Source organism: Halichoeres trimaculatus, unplaced genomic scaffold, assembly GCF_033239565.1.
Source record: "Halichoeres trimaculatus isolate MK-OKI-2021-1 unplaced genomic scaffold, fHalTri1.1 fHalTri1_scaffold_14, whole genome shotgun sequence".
Taxonomy (NCBI): domain Eukaryota; kingdom Metazoa; phylum Chordata; class Actinopteri; order Labriformes; family Labridae; genus Halichoeres; species Halichoeres trimaculatus.
Window position 1 is genome coordinate 19625138 of NW_027437192.1, and position 15429 is coordinate 19640566.

Here is a 15429-nt window from a genome sequence, read left to right on the forward strand (position 1 = left end):
GGTACTACGTACAGAAAAGTACCCAAATAAGTACCTTAATCTCTACCCACTCCTATGCAACCTGGACCCCTAGGCTGTGCCCCAAAACACCTCTGTTTTAACCTGGGCTTCAACAGGTTATTTGTCATGATTTGAAAAGAAAAAGAAGCAACCTTCAGCATTTTAAGCTGTGTAACCCCTTCATTATCCTTTTTGATGATAGGATTATTATACCTGCCGTTTTCTTTGAAAAATTATCCCCACTGGTAGAAATCAACTGAAAACAAACAAGTGCAAAGTTTAGATCTGAGGTCTAAAAAATAAATATGTCTCATACATCTTCCACAAGGTCCTGAAAAATGAAAGTTTGAAATTGTTTTGATAACTCAAATTAGCACAAATGTGTTCTTTGCAGCTTTTCTATAGGACAAATAAGAATGATTTTCAATAACTAGAAAAATAGAACCAAAAAAGTATACTCTGAAAATATTAAAGCCTTTTATTTGAAATTATTTAACAGTCTGCTTTAGGACACTTCTACTAGCCCAGCCTTGCTCTGTAGAGTTCTTATCTATCTGTAACATACCTAAGGTGTCTGTCTAACATAGTGCATCCAAAGACTGCAGTGCAGCCAAGCCTCAGAGGGCATCAAAACAATAATCTGCTCCGTGATATGGTCACTGTTGTGATTAAAGACCTCTGACTTCTCACACAGCAGCATCAGCTGTGAGCACCAATCAGCTGACTGAAACACCAGCAGCTTCTGATGGATGGTACAGCTCTCTCTTTCAGTGGTAAAAAAGAGAGCCTGTGGTGCAGTGAGTTAACTGAACAACACAATAACTGCAGAACAACTTTAACTTTGGGCAAACATCAGACAGCCTGACTCTTTATTTGTTGTAGCTTTTGAAGTAGTAATTATCATGTTTGATACAGCTGGTTTCATTGCTTGACACTTGGTTCAAATCAGCATTAGGTGGAAGTGTCTAAGTCATGTTCTGATCTTGGTAGGAATGAAAAAAGAATGGACACTAGTCTGACCACTTTCCTGTGCTTAAGCGAACCCCACATCAGGCACAGAGAAACCCACACAGACTGCAAACTGCTCATTTGTAAAGATGTTTCTGTGAGGTCTCTTAAATTTGAAACACGCCTATTGATTTGAAGCTTGTTAGGAAACACTTCAGATTGCCATCTGCGCTAATGTACTCTGAGTGTCTTTGAGTCATCTTTAACATCTGTGCACACAGCAAGACACAGCACAAATCTTTACAGACATGTTCATTTTTAGTTTTTACTTGATGGATCTAACAATACAGCTGATAAAATAATTGCTATAATCCTGCTGGACTCATTCAGTATCCTCTCACTGGCAGAAATCTTCTCCACCTGCCGCTGTTTGAGAATCACAACAGAGGCTGATTGTGTTGTTGGCTGGTACAGTGATGGATGGCAGAGGTGTCTCATGGTCTGTTTCTTGGTGGGGGAAGGAAATGAAACATGACACACACTAAAAAGTTGGAAGGAAGAGAAATGTAATACAAGGTAAACTTATTCATGACCGTGAGTTGCAGACTCAGGAGCTTTTGTCAGTATAGGAGCCTTTCTTCATGTCGGCGTGAAAAGAAGGCTTCACCTAAAAAAACCTTCTCTTTATTTGAGACATTAGTTGTTCACACTCAATATTATTATCAGACTGCCTTTGGTCGTGCTATGATGAGCGAATATTAAAGTGGGGTTTGCACTTGATCATGTACCCTTTTTTTGGTGGACTCTAGCAATATCTTCTCTGTTCTTCTTCTGAAAGCAAAGGAGAAAAAAACAACACATCATCCCAGAGTAAAGGAACAGCCCAGGGGAAACCCTAATAGTGCATTTTAAGTTTAAGAAAATCCATGATACATAATGCTAAAACAGGTCAAGTGTTGGTGAAGTGGTGTGTAGTTACCCTCCTGGAAACCAGCCACACCCACCTCTCTGTAAGATCATCCTAGCCATCAATATGGAATTCTGCCTAAAACTGATTTTTCTGAATATACAAAATCCCCCAAACACAGAGTTAAACAATAACTTAAAGGTATTGTACGTGCACACCCACTGCTTCCAATCGTCACTATGCGAAAACATTCACTGGTCTAGCAACCACCTGAAAATTTGTTTCTACATGGAGGGGACTCAAGAGTCATGCACTTAATGACCTTTATGACCTGGCATGTTTGCACAAGTTAATCACTGGGTAATTTGACACAAACCTGGTTAACAGAAAGCCAACTCATGTTGCTCTTTGTCCTGAGCTGCTCTCTGAGTGCCCGAAAGTCAGTGAAAGTCAAGCCAAGCTTCATTGTTGTTTAAGAAAAAGCTTTATCTTTTTGGCAGATTTTTTCACTTTGGTTGTGTTTTTCTTCCCCCCCTGCTACGTCTGCTATCATAGCTGCTCTGAATAGCTTCTTCCACCTGCTATCAGCAACACCCAAAGTCACTTGTGCACTGGGTGTGCTGTGATTGGCTGATGCAAGCATGCCTACTGTCAGAAACGTTCTGATACACCTTTAACATACAGGCTTCAAGTTCAAGGCAGATAAAGACACTGAAACACATGCATAGATGCCTAGAAGTGGCGATTGAGCAGAACTGTTCCTGTAAAAGTTGACATTTTATTTTTTAGGAAAATCCTGCAGACCTGGCACTTAATGAGCCAGTTACAATTTTGTTTCTACTTTGACTTTCAATATGAAACTAGCAAATGTTAAATCAGTTGTGACATGACCTTATCAGGATTCCTTGTATTTTCCTGCCAGACTCAAGTGGACACTCCAGGAACTGCAGTTTTTTGTTGTCTATTTTTAAACTCTGGTGGCGGGTACAAAGTACTACCAACAATGAATTTAAATAAGGGGGTGGGGGTGTTCTGTGACAATACATTTAAACTCCCATTTGAAGAGAATTAAAAAGTAGATTGCAGTAGAGTAATCATGAAAAACAAAAATATATATCTACTTTGTCATTAATTAAATAAATTAAACTAATCTGCATGTGAGATTAAAAAAAAAAATAGGTGGATGAATTAGAGTGCTTTTTTTCCCACAGATTAGCTGGATGTAGAAGCTCACCTGTCAAAGATTTAAGGTATTAAAATAATCCGAAACTAATCATGTTAGGGAAAACACAAGATAAAACGCAGACAAAAAACACCAGCAGGGACTGAATAATGAAAAAAATACTTTTGACAAAATCCAACTTAAGTCCAAATGGCTAAACACAAGAATCTCAAGGAGGAATAAAGAAACTCAGGTAAGATTCAATGCCCTGACAGAAGGGAGGAAACACAGAGACAGGGGTGCGACAAGGAGCCACACATGAAAATTCTGTGATGCAATCAAAGAGGAGGGAAACACGCAAAAGCAGCAAGCCAAAATGAAGTAGGTAACTACACATGGATAAAAAAATACCCTTAAAAAAGACAAGAACACAATAAATGAAACAGAAGGCAAAGGACTAAAAAAAAAACTCTAAAACAACCTGCAATAAACTAAGATAATGCAGAATAATGTTGGCAGCAACCAGCTGCAACACTGTGAAAACAAAGAAGGTTCATATTTAACATGAGACACGGCACCTCATTTAGTCCCTCTGCTGCTTTATTCATAAGCAGACAGCATCCTCTGTCTGCAGAACACTTGTCAGAAGCTACAAGTGGCACGTATGAGAGGGGTACAGAGTAGGGTTAAAAAATGAACATTTATTTTGCAAAAACACTGGTCCACCCAGGTAAAGTCCAGGTGTGGGAATCACTGCACTAAAGAGAGGAGCGCCAAAGCTGCAGCCCTATTCAGACTCTCTGCACTTGGTGCTGTCGTGGCTCAGGAGGTACAAAGTGCCCTTCACTAATAAAACAATCTGCAGATTCATTCCATGATCCCTCAGTCCACATGCTGAAGTGTCCATGGGCCAAATGCCAAACCCCAAATTGTTTTGTAGGCTGTGTGTTCAAGGGTTTGAGTTTGTTCCTGATGAGAAACTTGCACCTGCTGACTCTGATACTGTGTGTAAAATAAATGCATTCTAAAATATATTTCAAGTGGATAATATAGCTCAGTGACATGATGCAGTACTGGCCGAGTTATAAGAATGATTACTGAACAAAAAGATAGAATTAAGGATGGAGGTAAAGGGAACAGTCAGCAGTGATAACAAAATGTGGTGGTTAAAAAAAAAAGAGGAAAAGCCTTTGAATGATAACATGACAGTGAGTGATAAAGCAAAATGAGAGACGAGCAGACACACGGAAAGAAAGACCTCCACCTTTCTATCTCTGTTGTCATCTTGTCCTCACCATTCATTTCCCTGCATCTCCCTTTTCTCCCTGCTCTCCCATCATCCGTCACTCACCCTATCTCCACCTTGCTCCTTCCTAATGCTCCCCCGCTTAACTCCGCATGGATCATTATCATTTCCTGCTTTCTCTTGCTGCTTCATTTATTCACTCTCTAACTCCCTCCGATGCATTTGTTCTTCATTTCTCTTGCGGTGCCTCTTTCTCTCTTTCTCCCTGATACAACCCCTCCTCTTATTGTCAACTTTCAATCATCACCCGTCTGCTGCGTCTCCCTCTCTTTTTTAATATGCCTTTAGTGTTTGAGATTCTGCAGTCAATTCAGATCACTTGACAGCACTTACATTTTCTTTACAATCCATGTCCCTCACTCTCTTTCATACCAGCTCTTCAGTCTGCTTCATAATTCATGTTTCTCCTTTGTCTTTCTCTCGCTCTGCTCTCTTTCATCTCATCTCAATATTTCCTCCATTTTCCAAGCTTTTAATTTTTAACTACTGATTACTTTTTCCCCCTTCTTTGCTTAATTACCGAGGTCTTCCATTTTAATCACTCGTTCAGGAGTCGCTCAGAATTATAGCTCACCTTACAATACCTTCTTCACAACCTCAGGGAGTCAATTCCTCACTGTTTTTTTTTCATCAACTCAAGATATTAAATATTAAATCAAAATGTTTCTTTTGATCCTAATCTGATAATTCCATTCATTCCAAAACAAAACCTCTCGCTGATCCTCACACTTCTGTCCTCGTCTGACATTTAAATGTCTTTTAATGTGTAATATTCAACATTTAGAGGATAAGAGCCCTGAACAATATACTGGGACATGACACTTTGGTACAAACTAGACCTGTTGCTCTTGATTACTGGGCTTACAATAGATGGATTCTACGGGGTGCCCATTGTTAAGTTGCACACACTGCAAATAACAACATTTCTTCACATTTAGCTCTAAAACATTACTTTTTCTTCAAGTTTTTTGAGAAATATTTATGAAATATAATTGTAAAATATTATAAATAAATGTTGAGAATTTTATCAAAATGTTGAAAGTTATTTATAAATGTTAGAAATGAATTTCCTGATTCTATTTGTCTGTTTCTTAACATCTAGTTTCTTTCTAAATACTTGGTTGAGACCAGTAACGTGCGGTGAGGTCCATGACGAGGGAGGCAGGCAGACAGCTAAAGTTGAAATTTCTATGTGTTATTATATACGGTGCACTGCTCACATTTGCTAATACAAACTGTTACTAGCCAGCCCTGCCCCTTTAAAGCGGTGACAGTCTGTGCTGTGTGTGTGTGTGTGTGTGTGCGCGCGTGCGCGCATGTGACATAGCAGAAGGAGAGACGGTCTGAGTGCATGCATGGTGTGTGTGAGGCAGGAGTATTATTTTGGTCTTTGTTTCTTCAATAAATGTGCGGTTGTGCACAAGGTGCACCTTTTTTGTCCTCCTCTTTAGTCTTTTCCCCCTTACTTTGGCCCTGACTCCTAGACACCGGTTACCAGCAACGAGCCAAGTAAATAAATGTTAATCAGCTTTCCCATCTACAGTTCGGAGACAGACTGAAGTCCCGGAGTTAACGAGATGAAATGCCAAGTAAAACCCGGAACATACGTTCACCTGCATTTCTACAGGATTTACATCACAGGAGAAAGAGCAAAATACGAACAAAACTAACCCGTATCTCAACAACACAAGAACACAGGCCAGGCACCTCCGGTATACTCTATCAAACGTCTGCACTAACAAACTATCGGGAGACCTCAAAGCGGGTGCGGTATTACAACCTGTGAATGCAGAGAAGCGCTGTGCCTCATCGATGTCCACGTTAATCAGCGTGAGACCTTAGTACGCATGCGCTAACCTGCAAAACGTTGTGATTTCAAATAAACGGTCTCTCTCTCTCTCTCGGAGTCTCTGCCTCCGACACACATTACAAGCATGAAGCCAGCGCGAAACGCTGTCCGTCCCCTCTGTTAGCCTCCCTCTTATTGACAAAGCAGCAATTTACTTTTTAATCTATTAATTGTGCAACTGTATACGAACAACTGAAAAAAAAAATATTTTTATTAAATTTTTTTTTTTTTTTTCTTGTTATCCTAGGGGAGGCACTGCCTCCCCTGCCTCCCCTGACCGCACACCGATGGTTGAGACTAAATATTAATCAAAGATTTATAAATCTTTGCAAAGATTTCTAAATATTTAGTCAAGGTTTACAAATCTTTTGCAAAGATTTCAAGATACTTGCTAAGATTTCTACATATTTTGTCAAGATTTCTGAATCTTAAGCAAATATTTCTAAGTATTTGCAAAGATTTCTAAATCTTGAGCTAACATGCAAATTCACGCTCTCACCCGAAGTACCAAAATAAAAGTCTGAAGAAGCGATCCAGCCAAGCGGATATTGAGTAAATCACAGAGGGCTAAATCAGCCTTTAGAAAATAAGCGTACCAAGTGTTGTGATAGCATGGTTGAAGATCCTGTGGCCAACATCAAAGAAGTAGAGCTTGACAATCTCAAAATCCTCACACTTTTATTTTGGTATTACCCAGTGGCTGGTAGTGTGAATTTGCATATTAGCTAAATGTTGAGAAATAATAGCTAAATACTTGGAAATCACTGCTCAATATTTAGATACCGTACCTCAAGATTTAGAAATTTTGACTTATTTAGAAATCGCAGCAAATACCTTGCAATCTTCGCTGAAAATTTATAGTTAGATGAAAGTTCCATGATTCTAGAGCCAACTAACAGCTCATTAGCTCTTGCACCAAAGCTATGATAATAGTGGCTGTGGCCCTGGATCTTTACTCTGAGCGTTGCCTTTATAAAGCATCTGAAACATTTGCAATAAAGCTCAAAATTACATTAAAATGTTTATACCTGTACTTGCATCTGATATGAATATTATTCCGTATTTGTGTATCAAAATAAACCAAATCCATTGTGTTTATGTCAAGGTATGTCAACATAATGGTGAAAATCATCAAGATCTGGTAGAGCACCACAGGATCAAAGAGTTTGACTAATGTGTGTAAAAGTTTAAACAGGCTGAGTCTAGGACATCCTAACCCTAAAGCTAGACTTAATAGGTGCTACACAGAACAACACATAAAACAAAAAGTTATTATGACTCCTCTCATAGACGTCTGGATGCAAGGATCCAATTTGATGCAAATGGAATCTGTAAGGCCACATCAATAATAAAGAAGTACCTCAAGGCGCACACACACACACACACACACACACACACACACACACACACACACACACACACACACACACACACACACACACACACACACACACACACACACACACACACACACACACACACACACAACTATTCCTTCTTGCATTGGTTGCTATGGCAAAAGTTGCTTGTGGTCAGTGTAAAGGTATTTACTAGAGCGTGTATGTTTGAGCCAGGTGAGCTTTTAAAAACCTGGACCACAATATATTTAAAAGTAGCCTCACAATTTTCAGCCAGAAACTATTTCTGTATCAGTTCAACAACATTCAGTACTTGTTGCTTCAAATGATTTAAAAGTGAGTGAAAAATGAAATTCACAGAGTATCAGCGGTTCATGCATCTTAGGCCCTACTCACTGTCGGGGCAGGACACACATGTGATGAGTTTGAGAGCAAAAAGGGAATGTTTTTTTCTGATGGCAGAGTAAAGCGCTGGAAAGAGTAAAGCTGAGACCAGTGCTTCCTAGGAGTTTAAAAAAGTTCAAGATTTCCCTGTAGTCTCTTTAATTATTGATTTATTTGCAGTTCTTGGTCCAAACTAAAGTATAGGATCTTTGCTATTTTTTCCTCCCAACTATTGTAACACTGTAAAGAGAACTGTCACTCACTCTTCCAGTATGACTTTCCTGCTCATGAATTTCTGTTATGGTTTAAAGTATTCAGGTAAACAATTGTCAAAAGTATAATAATAATAATAATAATAATAATAATAATAATAATAATAATAATAATAATAATAATAATAATAATAATAAATATGTGGTTAAAAATTAAAACTAAAAAAATCATTTAAAAAAATAGCGCGACAAGGCAAAAACAGTGTATTTCTCCTAACCCTAACCCCTGCTTTTTTTTTTTTCTTTCTTTTTAAATGAAAGATGTTTAGTTTGTAACGTAAAACTTTTTTTTCAATAAATGCTACACACAAATTAAAGAATTACAGGTGGACAATATCTTGGTTACCAGAATAAAATTCAAAAATGGGAGTAAATACAAAATATCTTCACCACCAGACTGCTGCTATGATTACAGAGAGTTCTTGAAATTTTTCTCCTTTCCAACTCAATTTTACAAGTTTCATAACACCAATTTAGCCATTTAGGCTGCTTTTGTAAATGTGAGCTGTTGGGAACATCCATCAGAGAGGACACTTGTTGCAAAGCTCCACTGCTTTGACTCTTACCCCAGTAAGTGAACCAGTCCAGAGGACTGTTAAATAAAGTGAGCATTATTATTACCTTGAATTCAAGTTGTCTATGGAGAGGCAAAAAGTCTGGTTATGACTCAGTCTGACTCTTTCTAACTATTTCTCTCCATCTGTATTTTATTCTTTTATAAAGTGAAACAATGAGAGAAGTCAGAAAAAAAAGATATTTTTGTGACAAAAACTTCTGCAGAAACTTCTACACTTAAAAATCAATGTGCTTATAACTATAATTAAATCTTTAAAAAAAAAATACATCAATAGAAAAATTGACAGTCGCAGCCAGTCCTCTTCTCCCTGAGGTCATTTCTGGGAAATATGAAAGGTGACAGAGAGATGGAGACAGAGGAAAGGGGAGTGGGAGACACTATAGAGGAGTAGAGGGGTGTCAGGCAGACACAGAGAGTTTGACCTGAAGGTATACTGAATAATGGATGGATGGAGAGGAGAGGTGAGGTAGGAGATGCCTTACTTCAGTCTTCCCATCTGCTTGTCTATACACATTTTTCCAAACTCATTTTATTATTATTATTCTGTTGTTAACTCTTTAATAGGGAGCATTTCCATGCACACGTATATTAAATTGATGAACCCAGGGCGCTCTGGTTATTGGCATAGTTACGTTTTTATGAATACGATCCACATTCTTTCAGGCTCAAAGCAAGTGGTTACATGTGTAATCATCCTACATGTAGTCATTCCAATTATTATGAAGTGAAAGCTCCTAAGCTTGATGCAGTCAAGGGTCAGAATACTTTGACCCATGTGTTGTATTTTAGCAAATAAGAGCTGTACACCCATTATTACATGAGGGCATGTAGAGATTAATTGTGCCATTTTGACCCAAACAAATACTGCATTCAAATTAAGCCCTGAAGCTGACAACTCTGTTTATTAAAATATTTTAAAGCATTTTCAATTAAAGGAGGATACTCTTAAGCTCTTAGACTGTTAAGATTACAAGCAGGTAATGCTTGAAATAAAAGGCCAGGGCAGTGTGCTCAAAAAGGCAGGGCTGACAGGTGTTTTTTTTTTAAGGTTACTATCACAGAGACCGAGGGAGGTCAGTAGAAATTCACAGGTAGAGCACCACAGATTGCAAAAAACACCCACTGAGAGAGGTTCAGGTCAGTACAATGCTACAGGATTCGATCTCAGAGGATGATAAACTTACTTGTGCATCTTCATTTACACATTATATCAAGGTTATTTAGATTAATTATTGTAATTCAGAGCCAGGCTCAGAGTCAACTGAGTTTAAACTTGTTATTTTTTCAGTATAGCTGCAAAAAGTCAGCCATTCAAAATGGCCAACTTTTCAAAAATACAATTTCATTATACACAAATGACAATAAATTGATGATAATAATACTAAACAATAAGACAGTTGTATTTCATCATTGAAAAGGGATTTGACTACAACAATACTGCACCTGGCCGTCATCTTCACTTATTAACACTTTTAAATCCTTGTTTCCTTTGACTTTATGAACAATGATAAGGTCACATGACAATGATGCCATGTAACATTGAGTCAGGGGGGTTTCAAACCCAAGTAAATTTATATTAAAACATCTCCCTCTAAAATTAAAAGCAACAAATAATTGCAAGGCAACTTGTCACTGGTGGTAGTTATCCCCTGGAAAGGAGGACAAAATCTGGATGGGAAAAAAGGCTGAAGGCTGGCAGAGGCGGAATGAAAGCCAAGCAGCACAGGGGACAAAAGGCTGGGTACCAAAAAAGAATGTAGTATCTTATTATGACTAAATACAACCCAGTACCATGAATGAAAAAATACATTAAATTTAATAATAATAATAATAATAATAATAATAATAATAATAATAATAATAATAATAATAATAATAATAAATGAATAAATTTGTAGTTAAAAACCCCCAAAAAAGTAAAAAAAATAACACGACAAGGCAAAAATAGTGTATGAATTAAGGTAAACAAAATATTCATTAAAAAAAATGATGGTTTAATAAACCACTGACCCAACTGTTACTTTTTCGGCCATGTCTGCAGTATGACTTTACTTAACCTACTAACCTAATTTTCTCTCATTTTTCACTCCCTTTGATGTGTTTGATACTTTTTCAAAACTATAATTTATTTTGAAGCAGGAGCACAAGGTTTTTGAACAGGAACACATACAGGATACAAACACAACCAGTGACTGTCTCCTGGAATTATCAGGATTATTTTTCTCTCTTCTTGTATTTTTATAATAAGTTTGACTCATATGTCTGTCAAAAAAGAAAAGGGGTTCTATATAATCTGTACTGTAGCCATTCACCTAGGGGAGATCTTAAAGCTTTGGCCTCATTTTGGAGGAGCTGTTGTGCTGTCTATGCTTTTTTTTTTTTTACAGTAGATTCAGGAGAATGGTTTCCAACTTCAAAGCAAAATGGTTACATGATCTGCATGACTTTGCGTCTGGTTTGTTACATGGTTACATTCTTTTCAGGACTATAACCACAAAGTATTACCCTCTAGTTCCTATGGTTACATACATTTTCACCATGCAGAGATGGGAGTGTTTTAACAAAACAGAGTTCAAAGGTTATAAGGCTTGAAATCATTGATCTGAGATGATGTAATGTAACCACCCTGCATTCAGTAATGCCCCTTTACTCAAAAAGCAGGGTTTTCTGATGTTTCCTGGTCCTCATGTGACCCTTTTATACAGTAAAGATTACTGCAGCTTTGTGGAGGCTATTAATGCAACAGTTGAAGTCTTTTTTCAAATCAAGCATCACAGTAATGTTGACAGTCAGATGGTGTGACCTGACAGGCAACTTCAGAGTGAACTGTTGCCAAAAGGATTACACTGAATATTATACTCAAATAGGAGTTTACTTTAGCCTCTGTTTTAGCCAAACAGAGATGGTGTGAAGGGTTGGCCCATGGCCTACAGCTGGATGACCCTTTAACACCATTATTCATGAGCACCATCCCAATGCAAGTTTCTCCCAGCCACGTTACCCCAGGAGGGAATATATTAATAAAAATGAATCTTAAGTTATCAAGATCTTCATCTTCCTGGAGGAACTTTGTGTTTCCAAGCGTAACCCTCGCTTATTGAGCTTGAATATATTTAAAGTCATTGCTGTATTAATGGTTGTTGATGTGAAATGTCAGCAGCCTAAAGCCAAGTGAAGATGTATACGCACTATTAGAATCATCATCGAGGAAATTAGCGGGAGAAAAAGTGAAATTGCCATCGGCTGTTATTTTTATACGCGCAAATGTTTCTGTCAGCACAGTTAGGATTCTGATGAGCATGAATAGAAGATGAAATCACCCAATAAGTCTGTCATTACAGTGTTTTGAAGGTCTCCTACTTTGCTGTGGAGTAAACACATGAGCTGCTGGAGCTCTCAGAGGAAAGCTTTGTTTGTCTTATTCATGAGTGAAAATGAAAAACCGGAAAAAACTGACAACTTATAAGTCTACTTTGGCTAAACTTTTGAAAGAAAGAACCTCCAAGTAATTGTTTCATAACCTTGTATGAGTCAAAACATACATTTTTAAAGACCTTAATTAAGGTTAATCATTTGAACTCAATCATTAAGATTTAATCTTTACAGTAGCTTACAATTTTTCTGTTGAAATGCTACATGCTCTCTAGAAATCAGATGCGATTTTTGAATCTGTAATCAGAGAAAAAAAAAAGTTGCACAAAGACACCTTGCACACTGAATCCAATTTGTTACGTTCGCTATTACTTGCAAAAATTCACAGTGTGGGAAAAACAGAATCAACAAGCAGCGATAAAGCAATTGTTTCTGAGCAGCAGCTGTCAGTGTGTTAGAGGTATGCACACACACACAGCCCAAAATGTGAACTCAAAATGTGTCCAAAAATGTGAAATTTGAAGTTGCAAGTAGCCAGCAGCATCTCTGAATAGTCGAGCTATAATAGAAACAAGCTGGGTGGATACAAAAAAATGATAAAAATCCAACCTGTTTGTAAAAAAAATAATGGCAGCGTTTTGGCATGTGTGTGCAAACACGACTGACATAACATGAGATCAAATTTCTTTTTCAAAGTGCATCATTTTTGGACAAAAAAAAAAACAGACTCAGTGTAGACAGACCTTCAGGGTCTTGATGTTCCACAAGTTACATTATTTGTGCGCTGCAAGTGCACTTACACCAGCTGCATGTCAGGAACGTGCAAAGACTTAAGGAGGGGCAGGTGCTCAAAGTTAAAAAGGGGGCACATGGAGCACAAAGATAAAATGACATACAGAGAGTACATACCTTAAAATTGTAGCAACCCATATTCATAAAGAATGTAACAGAATCAGAACGTACTATATCTTTGTCCAACACCTCATAGATTTCTTAGACGCCAATGGAAAGCAAAAGTAGTGTATTTTTCACCTGATGGTTGAGGACACTGAGCAGCTTCTGTTGAGGGGTTGGTGAGGAGGGTGCTGGTGCTGATTTTGATGAAAGTGGGCTGTATTCATCTGAGTGTAGAAACTAAAAAGAGCATGGGAGAAATAGTACCTGATTAAACAAATGTTATATGATTATGACAAGATGCAAAGATAAACAGCATTGAAAACGGCTCCCTGTGACTGACCTGTCAAACTGTTGATGGGGACTTTGAGTACCCATTTTGATCACATTGGAGGACAAAAATAAAGCAGTTATGGCACCTCTTTATTTTAATTTCACAGCTTTATTTTTGACTTCACGCCAAAATGATACACTAAATAACTGTTTTGAACATAGAGAGAAACATTAATATTTTGAGAAAGCGAATAGAGGAGGTGTGTGTGTGTGTGTGTGTGTGTGTGTGTGTGTGTGTGTGTGTGTGTGTGTGTGTGTGTGTGTGTGTGTGTGTGTGTCTGTTTGTCTGTGTGATTTTTACTAGATAAGGACTTTCTTTTTTTTTTGAAGCGGATACGGATACTGGTTATTAGTAGGCAAGGAGGCCGATAACCGATATTTGAAGCCAATATTGATTTGCAGTCAAAGTTAAAATATTGGCATAAAAAATTTGTACAAACTCCAGCACTTAACTGCATTTTATGCCTTCAAGCATATGTTTATTCAACAGCTCCCAGGTTTAGCAGCATGTTTAATAAAGTTGAATCAAACTTAAAAAAAAATAAACAGCTAAAGTTTTCTACAGTAAATAAAGTTTCCCAAAATTTCAATGTAACTGCAATAAAACTGAACAGAATTGAGTTTGTGCTGCCTTTTACAGGCATGTTATGCACTTGAATTAATTTGCTGTTTGGTTTTACATGACTGATTTTAAATGTTTTGACCATCTAGGCTCTAAAGGGATCTACTCTATGGGAGACAGGGGAAAAATGTGCAGAAGCATCGACACGCAGCTCCTGAATGTGTGCAGTTTAAAACATCTCTTATCATTTTTTTAAGAGGCAGAAAAACGTATTTATGTGGGTGTTGATAAGAGGAGTGATTTTTGTGTCTGTGGAAGTGAAAATAAGCTAGTTACGATGCTAATTGCGTTAGCCCGTCACCAGGATTTTCCATTGACATTAGCATTAAGCTAGCGAACTTTCGCTAATTGAAGCTAGCTGGTAAAGAATCACTTTGCTTTGCTCAGTTAGGCTGTGTATATAGCTTGCTATGTGTTTACTGTGCTTTTGTGCGTTGAGTCTAAATAAATTACCAACTCAACAACAACTGTCTCTCATTTCACTTTAACTGTTTAGCGATCTGCTGCAGCAGACGTTCAGGGAGGGGAATAGAGTACATTTGGTTTCTACTCTCACACTATTTCTATATCAGTATTATCAGCAACCTTAATTCGTGTGATCAACGGACACGTCTGTAGGAACTGCCAGTGAGCAGAGCTGCCGCTTATGTTTACATAACATTATTGGGTTTACAGTAACGTTAGTTGTGAGTTGTAAAGGGCTAGGATGTTTATTACAACTTCGGGAGAGTCTGCTGCCTTAACTTACCTTCAAAACACGTATCTGCACTCCAGAGTTTCTCCACTTGATAACACCTTTTTCCACCTGTGATGTGTGTGAGAGAAATCACTGCATGTGCAAAGCTTTCACTGCTGATTGGCTGTTACCAGAGCCGAGGCTCTGCCTGTAACCAATCAGATGGTAGTGTGGGTGGGACAGTGCTGGGGACTGAAAAGTGACTGCAGACAGCTGTGCGGTTGAATCAGAGCCGAAACAACATTGCTCAGGGCACGTGTGGCCAGTGCAGGTCATGGATCATGTGACCTAACAAGCTGAAACTAAATTATTTCAATTTAATATTAGATTATTTTTGGGCAACATAGCCAGATTTTCTCACGCACACTTACAACAGAAATAAATAAATAAATAAATAAAAACATCAATTTGACACAAAGGCACTTCGGGCATCAAGGAGCAAAGGGGCAGGTGCTCAAGCACCCTCCGCCCCTACGTCTCCACGTGCCTGCTGCGTGTTCATTCCGAGAAGGTACATGACTGACACAGTTGGAGTCACAAACCAAGAAGTTCCCATGTCTCTCTTCATTCATGTTGGGCAGTAAAACCTCAACCTGTTGACTCCTGTCTGACTTTACTCATTATGTCTGTTTATCATGGTAGTTAAGCTAAATATGAACTGATTTTGACATGGTCAGTTTTATTTGGAAAGTCAAAGGGTGTTTTTGGT

General features: G+C 38.0%; 1 long non-coding RNA gene across 1 annotated transcript; it reads right to left on the bottom strand.

Moving 5' to 3' along the window:
- Positions 1-1395: 1395 nt before the first annotated feature.
- LOC141802704 (uncharacterized) lies at positions 1396-14808 on the bottom strand. Its single transcript, XR_012599529.1, has 3 exons — positions 14733-14808; positions 13168-13269; positions 1396-1455 (listed from the first exon to the last, which is right to left on the bottom strand). It is a non-coding gene; the product is annotated as an uncharacterized LOC141802704 (long non-coding RNA).
- Between the last annotated feature and the right edge of the window lie 621 nt (positions 14809-15429).